This window comes from Neopsephotus bourkii, unplaced genomic scaffold (genome assembly GCF_033783945.1).
Source record: "Neopsephotus bourkii isolate Nb327-2 ecotype Australia unplaced genomic scaffold, CSIRO-AGI_Nbou_v1 NB_1036, whole genome shotgun sequence".
Classification (NCBI taxonomy): domain Eukaryota; kingdom Metazoa; phylum Chordata; class Aves; order Psittaciformes; family Psittacidae; genus Neopsephotus; species Neopsephotus bourkii.
This window is the reverse complement of record NW_026901525.1, coordinates 420,924-432,177: the sequence shown is the minus strand read 5'-3', so window position 1 is coordinate 432,177 and position 11,254 is coordinate 420,924. Positions and strand designations below refer to the sequence as shown.

General features: G+C 49.2%; 1 protein-coding gene across 8 annotated transcripts in view; it reads left to right on the top strand.

Moving 5' to 3' along the window:
* The first annotated feature begins 306 nt into the window (after positions 1 to 306).
* Positions 307 to 11,254, top strand: part of HIVEP3 (HIVEP zinc finger 3) — a 244,961-nt gene continuing 234,013 nt past the window's right edge. For 7 of the 8 annotated variants that reach the window (XM_061360608.1, XM_061360603.1, XM_061360607.1 and 4 more), the window contains exon 1: positions 1,161 to 1,751. The gene's annotated coding sequence lies outside the window, so the exon portion shown is untranslated. Of the gene's footprint in view, positions 462 to 1,160; positions 1,752 to 11,254 lie in introns of those variants that run through there. The other variant, XM_061360605.1, reaches the window with a different exon arrangement.

Genomic DNA, 11,254 nt, shown 5'->3' with positions numbered 1-11,254 from the left:
CAGCCGTGCGGGTCAAGGTCAAGTTGCTGGCAGCCTGCATCCCTGCGGAGCCGAGCCAAAGCGGCGTAAAAACCCCAACCCATCCACCGAAAACCCTTTTCCCTCCAGTTGTGATGGCCAGCCCTGGGCCTCCCTGCCCCGGGCTGTGCTCTGGGGACCCGGGGGGACGGGGTGGCCGCGGGCAGGCACCGATGCTGGGTTGCTCCTGACATTTCCGCCTGCGAGTGCCCAGCCAATTGGCGAGGCTGGAGCAGCGACACATGAAATACGATGATTTTCTGCTGAAGAGGAGGAGGAGGAGGGGGGAGAGGGCGGGAGGACCGCTTGCTCCTGATGGTTTGCATGCCGGGGGCTGCAGAAAGAACTGGCCACAGAGGAGTGTCGTACGTGGAGCCGCAGCACCCCCGGGGATGGCCCCTTGCTCTCTGCTCCCCGACCAGGAGGATGCCATTGCCACCAAGGTGGGCCGGGTGCCGCTGGCACCAGGAGAGGTGCTGGGGGACGCTGCCTTTGGGTGCCAGGCTTAGGAACCCATCACCCCTGGTCCCCCATGGGAGAGTTGGCTCCGCGTTGTCCTATGGGAGCTGAGCCATGCATGGGGCCACCGGTGCTTTGCGGTGCTGGTTGTAGGAGGGCCGAGGTTTTTTTCCGGGGGGGGGGGGGGGGGCTTTAGTTCTCTTTGCTAAAATAAAACCACCCCGCAATCCTCCTCCTGGAAGAACGCTTTAGTGCAGTGCCAGGGCTGCTCGGCTCAAACTTTGCAGCCTGATCCTTAGTTTGATGGGAAGCACTTGACAGAGCTCCTCTCTGCATGTCCTTAACCCTCTCACACCACCGCCTGGGCCGGAAACTGTTAATCCCGAAAATTCAGTTGCGAGTTAACCCTGAATGAGGAGCGTCCCCTCCGACACCCGGACTCGCGTCCAGCAGCTGCTCGTTTCTATAATGACTGTGCATTTATCCAAGAGCTGGGTGGCAAGTTTTCCATGTATTATCCTCCCAAAGAGAGGGGAAAGGAAGGGGGGGGGGGGGAATCCTATTAAACCAAATAATCATACAACAGTCTTGCCGAGGACAGGCTCCCCGTGCAAAGCGCACCTCCCCCTGCTCCCTCCGTGCCGCCGCCGCTGCTTTAGTAATCTATTTGCGCCGTGAGTGACAGTCCTCCAGAAGTGATAATTGGTGCACTGTAGCTTTAAAAGGTTAAAACCCTTTTCAAAAAGGCCTAGACTCATAGTGGGAAAAGACAAGAGAGGCTTTGGCTGCCTTCGGAGCCCGAAACCAGCTGCTGATTAGAGTCTGCGTCTTCGGGCTGAATTTATTCCATATTTTCCAGCAGCAGGGATTCGAGGAGGAAGCTTCCGTTTGGGTTTCTTGATCGTGGTTTATTTTTATTCAGAGGAATAACAGAGGAAGGATTTGTTCCGGCTGGAGCATGCTCACAACCTGCAAGACCTCCCATTATTAAACTGCCTACTTTGGGCTTTCAGATACATGTGTTTTGGGGTTTCTTTTTTTTAATTGTTATTATTGTTATTAGCGTTATTATTATTTGGCAGCGTCTCCGCTTTATTTTTGAATAATTTATTTCGAAAGGAAGCTGATCTCGTAATGAGCTTTCTCCTTCCTCACTTGAAACAGGTGCTAATGAAAGAATGCGAATAGCACCGGCTGAGCCGAACATTTCCTAAAGAAGGGAACAGCCACCGACCCAAACCGCTCCGGGATCTGCCTGCTGCCACCCAGCAAAGGTAGGCACCGGGGCTTTTGTGGGCTTCTCTCTGTTCTCTGCGTGTGCATTTGCCAACGGTTTATCCGATTCCCTCCCTCCCTTGCTGCGGGTGCACAACCGGACGGCGAGATTCCATTTTGCCTCCCCGAAAGGTGTCAGGTTGCCACCGAGACGCTCTCCTCCTGCGCGCAGAGTGTGCATATATAGCTCTATATCTATCTCTATATGTGCGCGTATCCCCTGGGTGGCCTCGCTGCCTGCCGAGCATGGCGATGGATGAGCGAGCTCCCCGAGCCCGAGGTAACCTCAGCGGTGTCAATCAGCCCGGGGCCAGGCTGTAACCCTGTCCCCGCCAAGCTCGCAGCGACTTTGCTCCTTGCTCCTGTTTAATTAGCCCTGGCTGTCACATGAATTTAGCGCCGCTTGACAGCAACTTCATTCTCTCCCAACGTGCATAGATGATTGTTATGATTTTATTGCCCACCCCCCCATCCCCATCCCTTGCTGGTGGGAGGCGGATGCCGCGTGTGATATCGGTGTGGATGATGGACACGGGCGTGCGGAGGGGCACGCACCTCCACCGGGCATCCTGCTCGGTGGGAAAAGGGACGTGTTGCTCCATGGGGAGCCTGGTCCTCCCGGGGTGATGCTGGGTGCCTGTGCTGAGGCCCTGCTCTGCATCCCGTCCTGCTTTAGACACCCTGTGGAGCAGAAGCAGCTGTTACCTGGTGCTACAGCGTGTATAAACATAGCTTAAAATAACATCCCGACCCTTGGTTTAGCAGCCAGATCCCTGCCTAGGGCTGAACCCCTTTTTCCTGCACAAAGCCTGGGAGATGGCTTTTCTTTCGCACCCTGCCTACTTGTATGTGTGTGTGTGCTTGGATGCGGGCAGTGCTGGGTGGCATCCTCCGAGGTTTGTCCTTTCCCGAGGAGCTCGAGTTTTCCTCCGTGCTGGAGGCAGCCCCATGCGGTACCTGGCCACGGCTCCCGCTTGGGCTCCAGGTTTTCTGCCGTATTCCCACAACTGGGCTTGCAGCAGGGACTGCAGTGGCCTCTCCAAGGGCCAAATCCAGCCTTTGCTGGGATCCGGCTCCTTCTGCTTCAATATAAACCTCTAAGGGCAGAAATCAGCCCTTTTTCTGGAAGCTTGCCTTTCTGTTTCAGGGGGTTTAAGTATGTTTGAGCAGTGTCTTTATTCTCTCTGGGTGCAAGATGATTTGTAAAGGGTTTTTTCTCTGCCTGACTGTGAAGGAAGGGACCAGCAGAAAAGTTTCCCTCAATGCATTGTGCAATCTGAGGGTGGGCAGCACATGAAATAAAACACTGATTTTATATAAACAACCCCTTGAGGCTTCCTAGAAAGAGAACTCATTAATACCTTACCTGACAGATAGAAAGTAATCAAAGCTGAATATGCAGTCTGGGCCATTCCCCTCCTTTCCAGAAGCAACTAATCTCTAACTAGGAGTTTGGTATGGGGTATATGCAGGAGAAAGGGATTAAATCTTGCTTTGGAGCCAGCAGCAAGGGAATACTTCTCTAAGCCTGGTTTTGGCTGGGTGCAGTGGGTTGTTTCCTGCCTTTCTCTGTTAGAAAAGGCAAATCTGGATGCTGATGGGTGCTTTGGGATGCAAACGGATGTTTCCTACTCTCTTGTGCCCAGGCACCGATGCTCGGCTTGCACCACGGCTGTGTGGTCCTGCGGGATGGGACTCTCTGGTCTTCACACTGTGCCAAAGGAGGAGTGTGCCCAATGCTATGGGGTTTTTATCTCCTGGAGGCTGTAAATCCTCTCTGTCTTCGTTTTTTGCCTCTTCTGAGCCAGCTCGCTCGCTCGGCAGGGCTTCTGCAGAGCAGTGCCATGTGGGAGCTCGCTGCTCATCCCAGCTCCCGAGCACTTGCTCTGCTCAGGCTGGTGGGAAACATTTTGGATGAGAAAGCCCAAGCAGGCGATACCTGAGGAGGGGAGGATGGGAAGGTGGCATTATCCCTATCAAATGTCTCCTGTATGGAGAAACATAGGGTTAGGGAAACCTTTCATGCATTGCCCAGCTCAAACCTTCCTCCTGGCACGCTGAGCAGGGCACAGCAGATTTTGTCTCTGCATCACTCTGTTGTTAATCCATTCATCAGCTCCTGAGGAAGGGAAATGCAACTGTTGCTCTCCAAGGGTACAGAGCCTGGGTCATCCAGTGGTATCGTGCTTGCAAAGGATGCTGTTTGTAACTTTGCTTGAAACAGTTGTAGAACTCTTATGAGTATACATGGTGTGCGTGGTCGTGGCTTTCAAATGGCTCTGCAGCATCTTGGTTCATTTCTGGTCAAGGTTGTGGCTGTCCTGTTCAATCGAGCTATGTACATGAGTATGTTTGCTGGGAATTGAGATAGCTGTTGATGGGCCAGGAAGTATTCTGGTCCCCTGGATGAGCCCATGCTTCAAAAGCCTCCTCATCAGGTGCACTTTTAATTCTGGATTTCCACCCGGCCCTGAGCTGGTGCAGCAATTACCAGAGATCTCAGCTATCTCTGTTCATCACGTGGAGCTGGTAAGGAAGGGATGGGTACCAGGAGAGCAGGAACAGAGTATTGACCTAAACCCATCATTTTTAATTGGACCAGCTGGGAATGAGTCTTCCTGCCTTGTGCTGGTAGGAGCACAAACCACTCTATAGACTTGTTCAGGGCTAAAAAATACCTCCGTTCTCCATGTAAAGCTTAGTATCTGCAGCTGGCTCAGTTCAGGAAGGGTGTATAAGGCAGGTTGGTTGAATGCACTGGGGGACAGTACATCCCAGCATGCTGTTGGACTGTTTAAAGGTGCGTGTTGTTATCTGAAGAGGATCTTCAAAACCATCTGAGAGGGCTGGGTGTTGCTTACCCATATTTAACCCTATCACCAACCTTCCTGCAAAAGGGATGTCAGAGAATTCACAGGCCAAATCTCTTCATTTAGTTCTTTCAAATGCTCAGGCTTCCATGCCAGGAATGGAAACGCAGCAGTGATGTAAGCCATGGAGTTGCTCAACTCTGAGCTCGGTGGTTAACTGAGTGGAGGTGGTGGTGGGGGGAGCAGCGTGGACTTTTTTGTTCCCATTTAACTTTTCTGCATCTTCCTTTTAATTCCATGTGGGAAATGGAGAGGAGGGAGCCGTTTGGCCAAGAGCTCAGTGTGAGTCCCAGGCAGATTGAAAACACAAGCAGTAAGTTTTGACTCTAAACTCCGACTGCAGACAGCAGGTTTTTTCTGTTAGATGAGTATGTGCTGGGTGGACACCGGTGCCATAGGGAACTGCATGGAAGAACATATATTTAACTGTATAGATAATCCCTGTTGCTGGCTGTGTTCTGTTGCAACTGAGCCTTGCTGTGAGAAGCAAGAGCAATCCCAGCGCCTGGGAGCACGGGTGCTCCGGGGTGTTTGGAGGCGAGCACCACAACCAGCTGCTGTTACCAAAGACTTGAATGATTTATTGAGGCACGTTGCATGCAGCGTGGAGAGCTCAGGCTCTCAGAGGGCTGCGTGTGAAAGCCCTCGTGGCCAAAGCACATGGGATGCTGCTGGTGTCCCCTGGGAGCAGAGGGAGCCCCAGAAATAGCTGCTGGGATGGTCCCCAGGAGGAGCCCAGCTGCGGGTCCCAGCCTGGGGCTGCTCTGGATATGGGTTGTTGTGACTCAGGATGCTCTGATGACCCTGACCCTAATGGGCCTGGCTGGTTTGCTCCCTGCAGCTGAGAGAGGAGGATCCCACAGCCCTGCTGCTCCAGGGCTACTTGCGCGTTCCCTGCACTGGAATCCCATGGGTCTTGAGGCTTTGATTGTCCACCCCTCAAAGAGCACAGATTTCCAGTGCAGTGCAGAGATTGCCCTTGCTTCCCCTCCCATGTGCCATCTCATCACTCTGGCAGCTCTTGACGTGGGACACATGGGCATCTTTGAAGGAGCTTGGTCAATAAAATCCTGTGGAGGAGACAACCGCAGGTGGCTGGACCGTTTCCTGTGTCCCTTGAGGAAGAGCCCAGGGCTGCTGCTGACTCATAGCCCCGGTTTGGGGGCAGCCAGCAGAACTAAATGAGTAAATCCTGATGTAACAAGTGATCTGCTGAGAATAAGTCACTGCTGAATGTATTGTTCTGTTAATGTGTGAGTGAGAAGGGTGAGTACTGCTCACGGTGATGTCAGGGATGAACTCAGAGTCCTTCAAAACACACTTCTGCTGCAGACAAAACTTCTAACCCGCTTCTTCTGGTTGCCTTTAGAGTTGAAGCATATTTTGTGGGTCCTGGGGGGTGTTAGCTCTGAGTGATGAGTTTGAAATCAGAAGGTCTAATATGTCAGAAATAAGCATAGAAAACTCAATCGAGATGCAATAGAAGCTCATATGGTCTTTTAAGTAAAAACCGATCTGCAAAAGAGCAGACTCCTGGGATGGGCTCAGCTGCACTAGCATCATCCCATCCTGCTCTGGTCCTTCTAACCCGCATCCATCCTACGTCATCTGTGTTTCAGAGCCTTTTCCAGCCTTCACCAGACAGTTCCCCTTTGCCTGTGTGTTTTAGTCCATGAAAATCAATTTATCATCCCTCATCTCTCTCCTTATGGCCATACCATGTGTTGCTTATCAGAGTCATTGCAATCCTGTAGGTTGCAGAGTTGTTCCCATCCACCCCAGTTTTGGTTGCTTTAACTCGTATCTTATTTTTTATGTGTGTGGTCCTGGCATCATAGTGAACTTTATGGAAGAGTGAAAAGTGCTGAGCCAACCAGGTTGTGTTGGTTATAGTGGCTGTTCAAAAGCCATTTGGCCAGGTTTCTTCTGAAAGCTCTTTGCTGCAGTGAATCCGTTGCTAGAAATGAATCCTCCAGATGACCCTGTGTGGCAGAGACATCTCCAGCGAGTGTAGGCAACATCCACCTTGCTGATAGTTGCCTTTGATGATGACTTTGATTAATTCAAAGCCATTTTATGCAGTGGAAGAAGTCTGCTCCATGGTGAGTGAAGGGCACCAGGGCAGATTGAAGGGAAATACTTTGAGTGGCTTTGTGCCTTCAACCAAGCTGCAGTGCCATGCTAAGGGGAACCAGTGAGGAAGGTGGCTTTATGGGTCAGACCACCCCCTGCAGGGGGTGAAAACTGGTCCTAGGCCAGCTTCAACAGAGGAGGTGTGTTACAGGGTGTGTGGGGTGTAAGGTGCATGGGGCAGTTGACAGAGCATGAACCTCAGGCTTAAATAAATAAGGTAGTGAATGGGAGATGTTGCTGTTGTAGGCAAGTGAGTTGTTTTTGGAGGGATGGGGATATACCTGGCTTGATTGATGGTGGAAGACATGCTTCTCAGCTGGGGCAGAAATTGTGTGATGTTACTCCTCAGTTCCACTGTGGATTGATCATCATGGGATTTAGTTTTCCTTTGTGAAGCCATAGGGACCTGGAAGCAGAAGTCCTGTTGAAAGTTGTGCTTCTAAATCACATAGAGTACAAAATGACTTGCCTTCCTTTAGCCAATGTCTGCTTGTGTGTCTATAAAGCGAGGCACATGTATGTACCCAATGTAGGTGCATGGCTGATGGTTGGTTGATGCTACCCAAGGTCTCTTGTGTTTCCCTGCGCTACAGGCAGTTTAAAAGAAGAAAAACTCTTTTTTTTTCTGCTTTTACATAAATCTATCACTTTGTTAGGTAAAAAATGCATTATTTGGCTTCATTTCCTTGTTGGCACCTAAGCAATGCCAGGGCTGTGGGTAGTGTGGCTCAGGCATAGCTGGAAGTGCTTGTGCTGTCTGGGGAGAGTCCAGTGTCACAGGACCCTGGTCTTGGTGGAGATTTAAGGGTGTTTTGCCATACAGATGGGATGATATAATCAGAAAGTAGGTGTCCTTCAGTGACCTGTGCAAAGGCAGTGAACTTGGGCAGTCTATGAAGCAGAAGGCTGGGCTGTGTTCATGGAGATGCTTCAGGTATGAGCTCCATGCTTGTTTCATCTTTTATTGTATTTCCCTGCTCTGATTTCAGTACCCCTTTTCCAACTGGCAGGGATCAATAATGTAAATAAGGTATTATGGTAATGTAAATAGCATCAGAACTCTAAAGCGTTCAGGAAAACTTGCATGGGGAATACCAGGAAGGTACCTAAATTCCCAGGATTAGCTGGAATTTAGCTGGATGATGAATGCAGGAATGCAACAAGTTGTGATAAAGCTACAAAAAGCTCTGTGATTTGTATGCCTGCAGCTGGCAGGACCTCTGTTTCTTTTGCCATTGGAATTTTGGGGTGCAGCGGGAGCATGCTCCTTCCTGGGTACATCAGCTCATGGGATCTGGTGTTACCTTGCTATTCCCAGCACTGTCTCCTGGTGTGATGCTATCACTTACGAGGAGTTTGCGAATCATCTGATAATCCTCAGGGAGGGAGGACTCAAAGGAAGCTGTCCTTAGTCTGTATCCATAGTTATCCTGTACTTTGGGGATGCTGCTGACACATCTGAGGCATGACCCCATCCCTGAGCAGTCTGTCGTTCCTTACAGAGGAAAAGGTTGGGTAAATTGAAAACCAAGGAGCTAATTTTCTCAGCTATCTGCACATGACAGGTTTCTGTTGCATCTGTTGCTATTTCTGTCAATGGTTATGTATTGTTTTTCTCAGCCATTTGGATTTTGCTCAGTGTTTGCCATTGCAAAAGCTGCTTCGGGCCTGATGCTGGCTGAAGAAGCGTAATTCCAGGTCGAAAATAAAAGGATATTAGGATAAAAATCTTGATTATGGGGGGGGGAAAAAACTTCTTTGGTTCTCCATGACTGAATAATGATCAAATGAACTTGATACTCAAGAGCAAACTGCAAAGGTGGAGGGAGGGGAGAGGCCGCCTACATTAATATCGCATAAAGGTTGCAAAGTTAAGCAATCAAAAGATGGCATAAGACAGCGTTAGGTTGAATATGTAATCATAACTTCCCTTTGTGTGTGAGCCGTTTGTCAGGGAGAATGCAATTTTGTGTTATTTACAACTTTCAATAAATAGATATTTAAGATAAGCTCCATCATGTAATTAAAGACTTCTGACACATGGCCAGATGCTCTGCCTTTATGTTTGTGTAAATGAGAGCAGAGGGTGGCTGTGTACCACAGTGCCTCTGCTCGAGTGGCTAAAAAAAGCCTCTTTGTCCCAATGTAACTGCATTTGCTGCATCTAGATGGCATGGAGGGACGGGACTGTCCCCTCCACGGGGCAGAAATGGGAACTGAGAACTGTAGTGATGTGACTGGTTAAAGGAGACTAGATGTGTTTGTGAAAGGTGTGCTCTGGAGCAGGAAAGTTGCCCTGATTTCCCAGGAAGTGTTCTGGGAAGGAAATTCAAGCTTCCCAAGGGATGGGTGGTGATTCCATCCTTGTGACTGGATGCTGAGCTTTGCTCTGGGCTCCTCATCTCAGAGGCTGGGGCTAACGCTTTGGTCTGGGGCTGAATTTGCCCCAGCAGCCCTCCCATGCCCTGGCAGAGCTGGGGCTGCAGAAAGGTCTCACTGGGGTAGCAATCACAGAGCCCAGGGTGCAGGGTTGGAGCAAGACCCAGAGGCTGCAGCATGGAGAAAGTGCTCTGGGGGTTTTGGGGATGTTTTGAGCCCAGCTGCACCTGTTGAGAAGGTCTTAAGGAAGTGCTTCTTGGAGCTAAGAGCTCTGTACTCAGAAGATGGGTGGTTAACTTCAAGTGTGGGGTCAAGTGTGCTCCTTGCAGAAACACTACTGCAGTGGGGATAATTTAGTGCTGCAGAGATGCAGATGGGAGTGGAGCCCATCCTGGCCTCCAGGAAGAGTCTGTCTGGCCCTTCCTATACGGAAGTATTGCTCAGGGCAATCACCTGTATAGCGGATGGGTTCTTGTTATTGAGCTTCTCCAGCACCACCTGGGCACTTTGGATTTCATGTCCCCAGAGACACCTGTGGGTTTGTAGATGGGTGTAATCTCAAGAGAAGCATGACAAGGGTACTGTAGTTTGGTGATGCAAAGTTTGGGTGTTTTTGTGTCATTTCATGATATCTTTCTTTTTTGTTTTTCTTCTTAAAGAAGGCAGGCTTCTTGGTACTTTAACTGCACCATGATGCTCCCCCAAGCTTACCCCAATAGTGAGTTTAAGGAGGATATCTATTTGTAGACTTGCTACTGACTGACTTTGACTCTTGGTGCGGCAATGACGATATCTGACTTCTGTGTGCAGTCTTCTCCATTTGCACCATGCCATAATCCATGGAATGGTCCAGCCGGCCCCCAACAATGAACCCAACTGGCTTTTTGGGGAATGTTTTTTAGCAGCCTAAACCTTTTTAAAACCTTAAAGCTGCATAAGCAGCTTAAACCAATCTAAAGCCTTAGATCATTTTAAACAGCTTGTGCCAATATAAGGACTTAGATTATTTTAAATACCTTAAAGAGATCTAAAGCTTTAGAGAAAGAACTTGGCCAGGCTCAGGTTTGGTGGATCATTTGGTTGATTTCATAGGTATGTTGGTCACCAGTGGGTGACTCTGCCCAACCACTCCTTACTGGAAGATGCCCTGGTTTTCTCTGTCTTATGACTTTAGATATTCAATGCTTTGACATATGAACATGGCAGTAAAAATCTGAATGTGTAACCTTCAGCCCTGATGCTTAGGTTATGATCATCAGCATCTTTCTGAACATGGCCCCAGGTTATTTTGGCTAAATACGGGTCTAATTTGCAGGAGAAAATGAATTCTGTTGCACCAGTTGAGGGTTTTCAAAGAATCATGAGCACCTCAACTGCCCTTTGCAGTCTGGAGTCTTATAAATTGCTTATATAGCTTTGAAAATCCCATCTTAAGATGTGGTAGCTTAATTAAACCTCTTTAAAAATGTACATAAACAGAGGAATGAGTCCAGACTGCGACTTGGGTTAATTTGGACATTCTCTACTTATTGCCTGCTCCTCACAACCACATCCTCATGGTGTTAATGGAGGGTCTAACTCTTTCTTCATTTTGCAAGGGAACATCATAAGGAATTCAGGCACAGAGTTGGGGGATTTTGGTTTTTCACCAAATTAAATTAATGAAGTAACTGTACGAAGACACAGGCAGGGAAATGTTCCACTTGAACTCCTTCACTGAGCAAAGGAGCCTATGTGCTTCCCTCCTGCTGAACCCTTGGATGCCATTTGGACACTGGGTAGTTTCCACTCTTCCTCAACCTGTGCTGCAGTCCTTTGGAGTGATGAACCAGCCTTACATCAGAGCCCAACCTGGTGATCCTCCAATCCCACTCACTCCTTTGGCAGTGCAGAGGGAAATTCATCTTTATCATTAGCACTGTGGCAAGCAGAGATTGTATTAAAACAAGAGGGGTTTTGTGGTGGTACATTGTGCAAAGTGGGGTTAACCTTAAGCTCTCTGTTACTGCATGTAGAGTAGTATTGGAACAGACCCAAATAAATGAGAGATGAAAACGTGGCAGTTCACAGGAAAGACTAACTTGGAGCAAAGTTGCTATCTCCATCCGTTGGCCTCATGG